Source organism: Euprymna scolopes, chromosome 5, assembly GCF_053919585.1.
Source record: "Euprymna scolopes isolate OS-2025 chromosome 5, ASM5391958v1, whole genome shotgun sequence".
In the NCBI taxonomy this organism is placed as follows: domain Eukaryota; kingdom Metazoa; phylum Mollusca; class Cephalopoda; order Sepiida; family Sepiolidae; genus Euprymna; species Euprymna scolopes.
This window is the reverse complement of record NC_136486.1, coordinates 16,286,117-16,301,309: the sequence shown is the minus strand read 5'-3', so window position 1 is coordinate 16,301,309 and position 15,193 is coordinate 16,286,117. Positions and strand designations below refer to the sequence as shown.

Genomic DNA, 15,193 nt, shown 5'->3' with positions numbered 1-15,193 from the left:
CATAGGTTTCAAGACTCAGCATTTCTATCCCGTTGCGGTTAATCACGTGAAGAAAGTCCGCAAAAAGAATGAATGCATAGAATTATGTCGGTACACCAAGTGGCTTAGTCTAAAGTGTCATCCATTGTAACAAGGCCGATAGCCATTAGTCGCGTGCTCTCGTGTAATGAATAAATGCATGAATGTAGGATTGACATGAAATTCTTGAAAATAAACTAAAATGACCGAAAAATGTGCTGAAATGACTTAAATAAATAAAAAGTAAATGACTTAGAATGACTTTAATGAACTTAAGGATGAATTGAATGACCTTAAGAATGATTTGAATGTTTAAAAAATAACTGGAATCCTTCAAAAACAACTTAAATGATCTGGAGAATGACTTGAATGGCTTTGAGACTGACTGGTTGTAAAGTGGATGATCATTTAACATTAAATTAATACAGAAAAGTGATCTCCCACTTTATATCACAAACATCAGTACATCATGTAGTAAGAACAGATACTACATTTTGATCTTGGCCAAAAGGCCAAGAAAAGGGTATTTACTTGCTCCCCCACCGAGCAAATTAGGCACAAGACCGATTTTTAATTTGAGGAGTGAAGGGGAAATGGGGAGCAACTCCCCGGGAAGTAGGGGAGCTGTATAGTGACAATTGGTATAAAGGGTTTCCCCTACATTGACCAAGGTCTTATATGTGGGGTTGCCCGCACATATGGTCTTGGTTTACAGTTTCTGTCGGAACAGATACTACACTTTGTTCTTGGCCAAAAGGCCTAGAAAAAGGTATTTATTTGCTCCCCATCCGAGCAAATTAAGCACAAGGCCGATTTTTAATGTGAGGAGTGAAGAGGAAATGGGGACCAACTCCCCGGGAAGTAGGGGAGCTGGGTAGTGACAATTGGTATGAAGGGTTGCCCCTACATTGACCGAGGTCTTATATGTGGGTTTTCCCCCACCTATCATCTTTGCTTGCGGTATCTGCCGGACAGATACTACATTTTGATCTTGGCCATAAGGCCAAGAAAAGCTTAAAAAGCTAAGAACACCATCTATTAACAACACACCTTTTATCTTAACCAAAGAGGCCAAGCAAAAAAGTGCTACGGACAGACCGACCGACCGACCGACAAACCGACGGACCGACGGAGTGACTTATAGAGTCGCTTGCACGCGACTAAAAAATATTTTTTAAATATTTATTAACATTAAAAAACTAGATGTTAAAATAATTTAATAATGCTTAATATCTTTTGCGTAACTTGTAAGAAAAAAGTTTGTATTTTTTACTTCATCCAGGGAAATACATAACGCTTACTTAAGATCTTAATTACACCCATATACCGATAAGACAAGTTGATATTTTAGCCTGTTTCAGTGGCACAATACCTGAGGAGTTCTGGATACTCTAATCAATAGTTTTGATAGGCAGGAAAAGTGATTAGTCACTTTTTCTTATATTAAAAAAAAGCATATTTACAATCTCGTATACTTTCACCATTCTGTTATATTCAAAAATACAATTCTAGACATGTTCCTGGTGCAGTAAGAAAAATTACACCGATTTTTTTTATTGATTGATAATTTGTATTATTTGGATTATTAGAACTACCGTTTTTATCTTGGGTGTTATTCTTACAACGTTTCGACTGATGTAATCTTCGACCCTCTTTAATGTTTAAATACTGAATTATACTAGGAATGTTTGATGTTTTTAGATGTACGACTTACTTCTGATCACTATAAACTTTAGAGTTTAGAACTGGTTTTTTTTTATTGAAATCATTTAAAGTCGCCCGACGAGGACTTGTGGTTTTAAGTCGTCATCTGTCCGACACATAAGAATTTCCACTGTCACGACCTTATAAATTTCTTTATATCAATAAACATATATCTTGCTCCTCTTTAAAAGCATTAGTTATCACTCTAGAATACCTTTTACTTGGTATATATATATATATATATATATATATGCATCACCATTTATCAAGGCTCAGAGACCACTCGAGGATAAGGGTTAAGAGTATACAGTAGTCAATTAGATAATATAGTAATCGTTAATAATGGGAATTCGGTAAATTTCTTAACTTAAGTGGAACGGCTCATCAAGAACTTGTAAACGTTGGACTTGAAGACAACCAGATTGTAGTCAGCTGGACAGCAGGAAACCGGAAAAGAGTTTCACAGGCGTACAGTTCTAAAAAAGAAGCTTTGTTCATGGAATTTACGTTTAGGTTTAGGCACAGATAAAGAGTTGGGGAATTATTGATAGTGTTTTCAAATAGACGAGTGTTTCTTGTGAAAATTTGGCGAGGGGGGGCATCGATTTAATCTCAGCCATGCACTTGCCATGAAAATAACGATTAAGCAGAGACAAACTCGCAACATCTCTTCTGTGAGATAGAGGTTGTAGGGAAGAGAAACGGAGACCTCCTCTACGAGGCTACGAAGTCTATTTTGAACTCTATCAAGTTCTTTCTAGCAGCTCTTGCCCAGATGTGGCAGCAGTATTCCATCCTTGGACGTACCTGGCTCTTATATAGATAGAGAATTGTATCAGCAGTGAGATATCTACTGCTGTATCGATAGAAGGATCGATATAAGGACCCCCCCCTTTTTCAGCGGCATTTGATGTACATGTTCCCTTTCAGGTCAGGAGTAAAGGTCAATCCCAAAAGCTTGTCAAAACATGAGGCCTTCCAAAGACGAGAGCCATTCATTTCAACTGATGCCAGATGGGGATCAGAGCATTGATGATGTAAAGATAAAAGCTTGGTTTTAGATGCATTAAAAGTAACCAGCCACTCCTTCCCCAATGTACCACGTGCTTAAGGTCAGAGGAGAGAGGATCGGAGAGAACTTGGTCGTTTACGGTCTTAGATGTGCTACCATAGATGATAGTCTCATCAGCATAAATGTCTATGAATGATGTAAGGATGTGATTTGGAAGATCATTGATATAGATCAGGAAGAGAGTTGGGACCAGGATGGACCTCTGAGGAACTCCAGCATTAATACTGTGAGCTTCTGATTTTTGCCCATCAACTACTACTCTTAGGAACCTATCAGAGAGAAATGATTTAATAACTGAGAAGACATTTCCAGTTATACCATAGTTTGAGATCTTGTAAAGTAAACCTTTATTGCATACTCTATCAAAAGCCTTCGATATATCATGAGCAATTGCCCTAGAAAGGGTACCTATGTCGGGAGATCTGCTAATCATATGAGATATAACTGTAAGCACATCTGCTGTAGATTTAGCAGAACTGAAACCATATTGTGTGTCACTAAGAAGGTTATTTTTGCTGCGAGTGTTGATTACTTTTTTTAAATTACATTTTCACCCTAAACAAAGCATATTGCCACTTTGATGTAGGGGCTACTATCAGGGACCTGACTTCCAGTGGCACTATGTAGGGAGTTTAGCAGCAAGATGTATGTTCACATTGCACTTGAACTTCTGCATGTCAGTCCAGTTGGGGAAGCAAGAAACTGGAAGAGAATTCCAGAGTTCTGCCGTTCTGGCGAAGAAGCTATTAGAGTAAAAGGCTTTCTTACATCTAGGGATCTCAACTGTGTAGTGGTGGAACTTTGCTACTTGTCGGGTTTGTCGGGGGTATTTTCGTCGAGGTTGCACAAGTGCTTGTTGTTCGTCAGAGCACCAACCATTAAAATACTTGTAAAAAAGGCAGAGGGATGCAATATTTCGTCGGTGGGACAGGTGCTGAAGTTTAGATGACAATTCAGGACATGTTTGGCGACTCTATTTTGGACCGTATCCAGGAGTAAGAGACTAGTAGCAGATGCACCAGCCCAAATGTGACAGCAATACTCCATACATGGGCCTCCTCTATTTAACATAGAATCCAGCGACTTACTCCTGGCGCACAGGAAACTTATTGGCCTGTACTGAGAGGAAGATGAGCGATCAGCTGAATTCTTACATATATTCAGACAGGCATTGTTAGAGACAACATATAGCTTCTGTTTAGCAATACCTTTTTTCAATTTCCTGTATTGTCTTTTTTGTATATATATCGAAGGTATGGATGTATGGTCCAAGCATTTTCGAAGTGTCCGACTGGGTCATACATCCATAACTTTGATGTATATAGAAAACAGATAATCCGGGAAATTAAAAAATAAAAAAAAGTATTACTAAACAGAAGCTCGCTGTTGTTTTTAACAATGTCTGCTTGAATGAAAAAATGACGCCTAAATATATATATATATATATATATATATATATATATATATATATATATATATATATATATATATATATATATAAACGTTGTAACTTAATCCATTATTTTAATTAATGGTTCCATACGTGATATAATTAAATAATAAATCTGTTTAAACAACCTCGTTTCTCAGTTCCTCAGTTTATCTGTCGAAGAGGTGGATTTTCATAATTATAACAATTTCATAAATATTAAATGGGAATTTATTCTTAATGTTGGACGGGAATCTATTTCCAATCCTACGCTTATTTATTTCGAACAGTGCAAAACTTTATTTAAGTAAGATACTTGTTATTTTCATACCTGCGAGTGCGCAGAAATATGTGGTGCAAAAGCCTGACGCATAGTTACCGGTATGATAGACCCATAGATCTTTTGACGTCATCCATCTAGGATTAGGAAAACTCTGATATAGAAGCTGCGAAAAGAAGCCCACCCATCAGTCTTGGCTAGCAACATTCCGAGAGCTGGTGACTCGAACGAATTTAACTATTTGCAAACCTGAATTGCTTAAGAAGTAGATAAGGCCTGTCTATTGCCGGCTTTCACACTTCTTTGTCTATTAATAAGCGCAGGGATGAATACTCGGGACTCAGTAGAGCAACCATGTACTTTGCTTTGTTTCCTGATATTGACGTCATCCCTTTATCCTCTTATCCTAAATTTCTTTTTCTCACAAACTAAGCAATTTGAATTTGCTTGCAGGCCACTTATGCTCATTCAGCTGGTTGGGGCCTCTTGTCAGCGAGGTTTAAGTTATTTGATTGGCAGTTTGTCTGATTTCTCTTTCCAACAGACAGTACAGGATCCCTAACTCTTTGGTCGCATTTAGAGCGACTGCTCTGTCATCAGTTGTATAATATCAGAATAGTTGTGGTGCATGGAAAAAACCTTCTTGTTATTTTCGATAGGCTTTCATGAGACCATAACTCTTTAAGCACGGCTACACTAATAGGCTACTTGTGTATGCATAGTTGACGTCAAAACTTGCCCACTGTGCCCAATACTCTACGCCCAACCAGAAATGAAATAAAAACAAATTAAATAACAACCACAACAAATATAACGATCCAACCAGACAACTACCCAAACAAAATAAACCGCTTCTCCCTTGGGGCTCGAATTCACAAATGTATGTGGGCTTAGAAGTAACCTGGTCCTGGATATGACCTTAAACTATATCCAGTGGTGAGGCCCCAGCTTGTGGGCTTTGGGGAGTGTGGAGCAACCCTTTAATTACCATTGCTCCCAGGTCCACTCTGACCCGGAGTGGTAGTACCTGTTAGGGTCCCAACTATGGGTTAAATAGAAATTGACGTGAAAACAACAAATATATTCTATCAAAAAAAAATTCAAAATCTTTGGATTCGGCATTAAATAACCCGAAAAGGGTTGATATGCCGTAAAACAAAAACAACCAACCAACCAACCAACCAACTTAGAAGTAACCTAGATAATATAGAGTCTTACCTCTTAGTAAACTCCAGGTAATGAATTGGATAATCAGACTAGCCTTGCAACACTGCGTTAGTTACTTACTGGATGTTGTTCTTCTAACTTTTCTATAGCCCATAAAGGCATGTTTCCGACCTGCCCCCAAGATCGTGGATAACAGCAAGCTTCATTTCTAGACCTATTTCTTACCACAGTACCCGATAAATGTGTAACTAAAGCTGACAGTCAATTTAGAAACTCAGAACATCTAGTGCTATCAGTAATCACATTTTAATTCCAACCTCAATCTGAGGAACCATTGAACGACAATATACTACAAAAAGAACTGACTGGAAAGCCATCAGAGAAAACATCGAAGATGCCCCATGGATTAATATCTCTTCTCTTCGTGCTTAACAGTGTGTCAATGAGATAACTGAATAGTGCAAAACGGTTATTGAATCATTGCCCTCACGAGGAAGTATTATAGTTAGTCCCACTCACCCCCTTTGGTTCACTACAGATTGTGCAACTGCCATTGCACAAAGGCAGCGTTTATTCCACAGATTCGTACGTCATAAGTCAAATACAAATAGGCAAAGATTCATAAATGCTAGAGATAATTGTGAAAGTTAAACAATCAAAGCTGAAATACTCAAGAAACGCATAGACTCACAGATAATAGAAATTCGTAATTTCTGGAAAATTTATAACAGTGAAGTGAATAAAGGACAATCACTAATTCATCCAGTATTGAAGGTCGCATGCACGGAAATCGAGAAGGCGGAACTGTTTACACGACGATTCGCCTCCGATTCCACCTCAGAGCCAACAAATAACTCCCTACCAAATTTCCCTATATGGACTAAAGCCACTCTTGATGATTTGAAAATCACTTTTTCTCATGTTCGCGACATCATAAAATACTCAGACGCCTCAAAGGCATGTGGGCCTGATATCATCATCCCTGTTATGACAATGATGAGCTTGCTGAGTAATTTCCAAACTATACAAAAAATGCTTTGCAAAATCTCGCTTCCCTACTAGTTGGAAAACTACCTCTGGTATCAATGTGCAAAAATTCTGGTGAAAGGACTAATCATCGTCCCGTCAGTCTCATCGACCTCGTCGCTAAACTATTTGAAATATTAATCAAGCAAGCACTAGTCCACCACCTCGCAAAATCTAATCTCTCTTACAAATTGTATGGATTTAAACAATGTCGTTCTACTGCATATATTTTAACGGTCATCTCTAACTGCATATACTATGCACTGGATGAGCTGTAGCCCTCGATATATCCAAGTATGTCATGAAGGGGTACTAAAGAAAATTAAATTGTACGGTATAATGTAAAGAATACTAAATATAATTAGATCCTTCTTAGACAATAGGATCATACAGTTTGTCATTGATGGACGTACATCCAAACCGCATAACATTAATGCAGGAGTGAATATTATTCTTGTTATCTACTAACGACATTCCTGATGATATTTTATCCGAGAGGAGTATACTTGCTTATGATACAACGCTATATAACATGTACTAGGGAAAAACGGATGTGCAAAACTTTAAGATAATGACAGAATCCTAAGAAATTGAACTCCAAATCGTAGTGGAATGGGTTCGTAAATGGATGGTAATATTTCGTGCTAGTAAGACTAAGCTGCTCTTCTTTAACAATTACAACAAGTCTCTCCAACCACCGACATGTATGACAACAACACCTTACCTGAGAATTCTTTCTTCTAACTCCTCCGCTTAACATTCGCACGCGGTATGAACTGGAACTCGCTTCATTAGAGACTTTGCGAAGGTAGTAGCAAAGAAGATGGGTTCCCTTCTAGCAAAGCAGATGGGTTCCCTTCATCGTGCTAGAAGACTACTAACACGTGAAAGTACCCTGTACCTCTACAAAGCCACCATTCACCCATGCGTAAGGGATTGTTGCAACACCTGTGCTGGTACGTTTATCGCTAGTCTCTCCTTCTTGGATAGGGTACAAAGAAGAATCTCTTAACTAATAGATCACACTTTGTCAATTAAGCTCCAACCCCTGTCCTATCGTTCCAATATTGCACAAGTATTTTAAAGGAATGTGCTCTGATGAACTCATTTTAATCGTACATACTCGGCGTACATACTAAAGACAAATACGCTTATCAACAACGTCACAGTTCTTCACTTTTGAGGTTCCTAATGTCAGAAAGTTTCTACTCTAATAGTTTCTTCCCTCTAACAGCTAAGCTTTGGCATTCTCTTACTGGTGCCTGCTTCCCTTACTGTACTGATATGCAGAAGTTTAAGTGTAATATAAACAAACATCTTGTAAATCTTTCCTAAGCATAGTTTCAAATTGCAGCCCCTTATGTCCAAGTGTGGATAGCCTTGTTTGGGGGTGAATTTAAGTAAAAAAAACAAATCTAGCTACGTGTCAAACCGAACTTCTTCCCATGATTTCACTTTTGTTACACGTCAGTTTCGTTCTACTCTTAGCGACGGATGGAATTTTCTCTTCCCCTTACGTAATATTAATCTTCTGTGAAAATATTTCAATCTAATTATATTTTACAGCTAAATATTATTATAGGAATCTAATTTGATATGCTTTCCAACCTTCTTGTTTTCGGGTGGAAAAAAATTATACACCTACTTTAATACGTCAATCATCTTTTTACAAACGATCATTTTACCACATTTTTCTCATCTTAATTTTAAAAATATAAGTGGCGTTCTTTCATTTACATAATTTATATTGTTATAGATGTAATTAAATAGGCCTAACAAACACATGTTCAATTTTTTCACAAGGGGGTCACTAACTATCAAAGCCTCAATTCCATTCGAGGATAAGAGTTAATGAGTGTAAAATGACTATTAAGACGACAGGTCGGTGATCGTATTTGCTAAAAATTGGATAGAATTTGGTTATTTAAAGGGGCAAGGAAGCAAGCATTTGTTTAAATTGGACTTGAAAACGACCATGTTTTATTCAGTTAGGAAAGAGGTCAGTGGAACAGAGATATAGGGAAGGAGAGTCTTAGGAAAATAGCTTTGTTAATCGAATTTGAGTTTAAATTAGGCATAGATAGAATGAGGGGGGAAATGTGGATACATATAAATGTATATATATCCATGTATATAGAAATATATATACATGTATATATAAATGTATATATACATGTATATATAAATGTATATATACACATGTATATATACACATGTATATATAAATATATATATACATGTATATATAAATGTATATATACATGTCTATATAAATATATATACAAGTATATATAAATATATGTATACATGTATATTTAAATATATATATATATATACATGTATATATAAATGTATGTATACATGTATATATACATACGTGTATATATACATGTATATATAGATACATGTATTTACATGTATATATAAATATATGTATAAATATATATATATATACATGTATATATAAATATATATATGCATGTATATATAAATGTATATATATATATATATATATATATATATATATATATATATATATATATATACACATATATATAAAAAGGCGATCGCCAATCGAAAATGCTTGAGATTTCTTAAGGGTATGAAAAGCAGAAGCCTTCGTGTAGCTTAATTTCCATAAAATATATTTTCATAAATTACTTCCTATATTTATTTAAATAGTGAAAATTAATAAATGAAATGCATCACATTTTATGTGGATAAATGATAAAATACATGTGAGTGTGAAAAAGTGTTTTCATATTAACCTGCAAGTATGCATGTTTTAATAATAAGTTTAAGGAAAAGTACATGAATGATAATGCTGCCGAATTCTTGTGTGATTGTAGAGTCGTGAAATGCGGACAGAAAATGGAAAATGTCGTTTTATTTGATTTCTATATGCGATGCGACATGCTTCTAAATTAGAGGCATATTAGAAAAAAAAGGAGAAAAGAAAAAAAAAGTAGTCTTATAAAAGATATTACGTCAAATGTTGTTTGATCATTGGAACTGATGAAAAAATGGCATAGATTCGTCTTAACTTGTACTCATACACGTATATATACACGCGTTCATATACGAATATTTTCATATATATTCTGGCTTTGCCCGATTATATGTTTACGGACTGTTATTTTGCTTCCAATGTGTGTGTTGTGTTCTCTACGAAAATTTTGATCTTATCCTCTGGAAAAGATATTCTATCCCCCCTCACATCATCATAATACTGTAATTTACAATTACGTGCATCGAAAACGTTGAAATTGGATAGGAGAACCCAACAGCACGTACCTTGAAAAATCAATGTGTGTGTGTGTGCGTGTGTGTATGTGTGTGTACCTGTGTGTGTGTGTGTGTGTGTGTGTAAATATACTTCTTTTTACCCCAGTATTTTATCTGTAAAAATGTAGCAATTAAAGCCTTTTTTTTCTTTATTTTTACATTCAATTGGTTTTGTAAATTCAGATTTCTTAGTTTAAGCAGCATAATCCGAGCTCAACGGATGACTAAACGAGTCATACTTTATCTAGTATTACTCCTCTCTTTCTATCTTTCTTTCTATTTACATCTTTATATTTCCTCTACGTCTATTAGTCTCTTTCGTAACGATAATTAGTTTAGATCCTTCTCTCACGTCTTTCTCTCCCAATAACTCCAATCGCCTTTCATCTTTATAATTACTTAGTCTCTCTTTGCTTGCTATTTTCTCTTCCCGCCTGTTTTCTCTCCGACCTTTCCTTCTTTTTCTCAATGTATTGTTCACTCTAGCGTGGTGTCTCTCCTTTCTTAAACTCACGAGTTCCACCATATTTTATTTATTTATTGTAGAAACAGAATTTTTAATGGCGACTTGAGCAAACTTGTTTCCAAACGAAATTTGTCCTTTTCGTTTTTTTTTTTCACTTGAAGAAATTCATCTATTTTACAACTTCTGAAAAAAGAAAGAAAAAAAAGCTCCTACCGTTTGTTTTACAAATGCTTTCACAATGTTTTTCAAAGAAGCTGTTTTGTCTACAGGTCGTCTGCAATTGCCATTCATCACATTGCAACAAATAGCTGACTGATCAATTTCTTTGCATTACGCTCTTACCCCCCCCCTCAAATATAATCTAGTTGAAGTACCTCCCAACAAATGGCGATTACAAGTACAGGGTATTGACACTTCACAAAAAATAAAACAAAATAGACAACAAAAACAAAATTTGTGTACACAAAGTCTATATAATTATGTACGGTACACACACACACACACACACACACACATATATATATAGTCTTGGAACTAAACTATAAAAAAAACTATAATAAAAACTATTTAATTTTTATCTTTTTTATCATTCACTGGAACACTTTTTAGTCAGTAAGTCATTTAATCACCTGAAATCACTGCACCGATTTGCTCTCTCGAATTCACAATACTCCTAATTAAAGGGATCATCAGTTGATTACCATGAAACACGGGGATTTAAAAACAAAACAGTATACTACATCTGGCTCCACAGCAGTGTTGATCAAACATCACCTCCATTAATCACAAGAAAAAAATGTTCCACGTATTGGATCTAGTTACCTACTCCTGATTAATTTGGCTAACCTATTCATGTTATGAGAAAATGTCTTCTTTGCCTGTGAGATTCATCGATGTCTTCAAATTCCAAATGGATATTTTTGCAATCAACCAGTGCTGTATTTATAAGATTAGGATTAATCCATTTTAATACTTATCATCGATTATTATTAGTAGTACTTTATATATTTACATTCTTATTTATTTATTACAAATATATAAAAGATAAAAATATTTATATATTTTATAAACACAATTTTGTTTTCAAATAAAACATTTTATACAATCCTAACATAGTTTTGTTATTTTCTTTATTAAAATATTCTGATTAATTTTATACGATTCAAAAGCAGCAGGAAAACAAACAACAAAAGCACCAGGAAAACAAATTTCATGTTTAAATTTGTTTTCCTTGATTTATTTATGTATATTTATTTGTCTCTATTTTTCTTGTCTTGCAAAACTTTTAAGATTAGATTCGTCACCCCCCTCCCCGACTACTATTTGAACAGGCAAAACACTGCTCACTCATGCTATATTTAAGTAAACTAGCGATAAAAAACCGGGAATTACTCTCTATTAAATTAGACGAAGTTAGGACTTTATTTAAGTAATATACTTAATAATACTATTACTATAAGCTTGCATGTATTGAAAATGCTTGCTTCCTTACTAGCCAATCAAACCATGGAATATAGTTAGCCTTACTTTCAATTACATTTAAAATAAAAATACAGTGACATTAGCTACGTCGCTAGGACTATTACTGAATAGATACACAATACTTTGAGCTTGACCAAACTGACTGCATTTAATTATTAATCCCGGCGCGCTATTTACTAATAGTTTTTCTCATTACGGTACAAGCACCCCTGCTGGATTGCTACGGATATCCAATATGTACTTTATCGCCAAGACGACTGCCTATGTCTGATTTGCATGTAAATTCAAAGGAAAAAAATTCTTCTCTTCTCCAACTAAACTTTACTTGGCACTTAAAACTCTAATAATTAATCATACTGTATTCGGTAGGTTTAATCCTCTCCTGAAAGTTAACAATCTGTTCTACTCCCCAAGTTTCCACTAACACTCATGCAATACACCCGACTAAGATGGGGGTCTTTAGCTTTCAGCCCTTAACCTTCGCATGCTGACAGATTGAAAGTCATGATCACTAAACATCTGTACATTTCTACACCTTAGGTATGCATTAGTTTATTCTTATCCAGGTAGATACTCACTAACAACAGTCTGTACTTAGATTTACAACTATATATATATACATAGCAATAGCTGTCCCTTCCTTAGCTTTGCAATGTTTAATACAAAACCGAACCAATACTCTATAATGCAAAATACAACTTCCTGATTTTTAAACGAAAGCTGAAGATATCTTCATTAGAAATGGTAACCTACTTAATACCTACAATCTCCATATATTCGCATGTACAGGAAATATACCCATATATATATTTATTGTACTATAATTACTGTATACTACATAGCATATAATTCACTCTCAATTATACCTGTACTGTAATGTACTTCATATAAAAAATGACGTTACTTGTATCTATTGAATATAAAACTTAATCCTCCTGCCATCTAAAATATCCTTGTACAATTTTTTTGTTAATTCGTAATATCATGCCATTCTGCAACGCAGACCTGTTTGCAAATATAGCTGCTTCCACTGCATGAACTCTTACTCAGCCCCTCCTCCAGTAACAATGAAATAGCAATGCCCTGTAATCACTTTGAGGGGTATAATATTTCAGTTGATATATAACCTTTATAAACTAACCTGTTAACATTAACCACCAACGCGGGGACGCAAAAATACCTGGATTAGGACCGACCCGCTGTGAAAACACTCTCGGTACTGATGGACCCGTTGATCTTCCCAGATAATCCGTCTAGAAGGAGGAAAACTCTGAAGCTAAACCTAAGGCCTCTCCAGTCTTGGATGACAACCTTCCTTGGTGACTCAAACAAATTACGGGTTTGCAAACCTAAATTGCTTAAGGAGTAGATAGGCACTGTCTATCGCCCGGCTTCCATACTCCTTCTTTGCGTATTAGCTAGGCGTAGAGGTCGAATCACATGGAGTCGACAGACCTTCAGTGGTCGATCTTGTTTCCTAACCAGGGCAATGAACGCCGTTTTCTCAACTCCCGACACATCCCATCCCTTAAACTGGCCAGTTAGTAGTGCTTGAATGCCATAATGCCAGTACAAGTAGATTGGGTTGACCATCGTCTGATGAGTTGAGGGTATCGGATAGACAGTTCCTGGCTGCTGTTCCCGACTGATAGTACAGGAACCCTAACTCTTTGGTAGCGCTTAGAGCGGCTGCTCCATCAACAGATGTATAATATTGGGTTGTTTGTAGCGCCATGTCGCGCATGGAAAGGGACCCTGCAGTCATCCCCGGTTGGCTATCCAGAGGCCACAATCCTAGTAGATGGCAGGACAACTGATGGTCTGCGTATGTTGCATGTCTGGTATTCTGCATATCCAGTTGTTAAGCACCCCTTACGTAAACTGAAACTCTTTAACAAAATGACAGTACAATAAAAAAAAAAATTACGCTAAAACCAGGCCCAAACTCAAAACCAACCTGCCTTCTCCCTTGAGGCTTGCATTTACGAACATCCGTGGGCATAGAACTAATTTAAATGATGACGAAACATTTCTCCTAACAAACACCCTGGATATCTTAGCACTAAGTGAGACTAACCTACACGCCTCCATCCCCTCTAACTACTTTAACATGCCTGGATATTTCCCACTCTGCCGTAAGGACTCTGACAGACATATGCACGGGCTTGGCGTATATATACGGAACACCGTCCCCTGAACTAGAGAAACTAAACTAGAATCGGACGATCAAGCCTTTATGTGCTTTAGACTTAACATGCAACATAACATTAGCTACTTTTTTTTCTCTACCGCTCTTCTTCGACCCAGGACTGTACCCTAATAAACAAAGTTTCTGACAGCATAGATACAGAACTTTCTCTCGACACTAGCGCACAAGTACATGTATTTGGTGACTTCAATGTCCACCACAGCTACTGGCTTGGATTTTCTACTCACACAGACGCAGCTATATCTCATTCCCTATCACAAATGATTATGTTTCCAACCCGTTTCCCAGACCAGCAAGAACAACACGCATCACTTCTAGATCTGTTTCTGACCACAGTTCCTGATGACTGTGTAAAGAATGCCCACAGCCCATTTGGGAACGTCGATCATGCAGTGGTAATAGTTGAAATAGCCCTAAACTTTAGAGCCAAAACTGAAGAGCCACTGCTCAAAACAACAAGATATTATGAAAAGGCTGACTGGGAAACCATCAGGGATCGAATCAGAGACGCCCCATAGCAAAATATGTTTTCACTTCCTGGTGATAAATGAGACCACTGAATGATTCGAAACATCAATTGAAGCACATAAAACATAAAAACAGGCCAGATATGCGGCATACGAACTATTTGGAAGGGGAAATGATTTCTTTTATCAAATATTTTATAAGGAAAAATTTCATCTTCAATACACCCCCCATATATATATATATATATATATATATATATATATATATATATATATATATATATATATATATATATATATATGCCGTAGATTTCAGCATATAATACGACCTTTAAAGTTAAAAAATCATTTTTAAAAACAGATATTTCATAAAATACCGGGTTTTGCAATCTCTAGCCTATGCTAAACAAATATGGCTTCGTGATTTAGCAGTCGTGTTTTACAACAGATATATGATAAATGTATTAAAATGTGCTCCAATTTTGTACCTTGTCCCATATGACGGTCTTCTTATACGTTGAAACATACAGTATATATATATATATATATATATATATATATATATATATATATATATATATATATATA

At 35.8% G+C, this 15,193-nt stretch overlaps 1 pseudogene; it reads right to left on the bottom strand.

Annotated features, from left to right (window-relative positions):
• Positions 1-413: 413 nt before the first annotated feature.
• Positions 414-543, bottom strand: LOC145277193 (U2 spliceosomal RNA; annotated as a pseudogene).
• Positions 544-15,193: the final 14,650 nt, after the last annotated feature.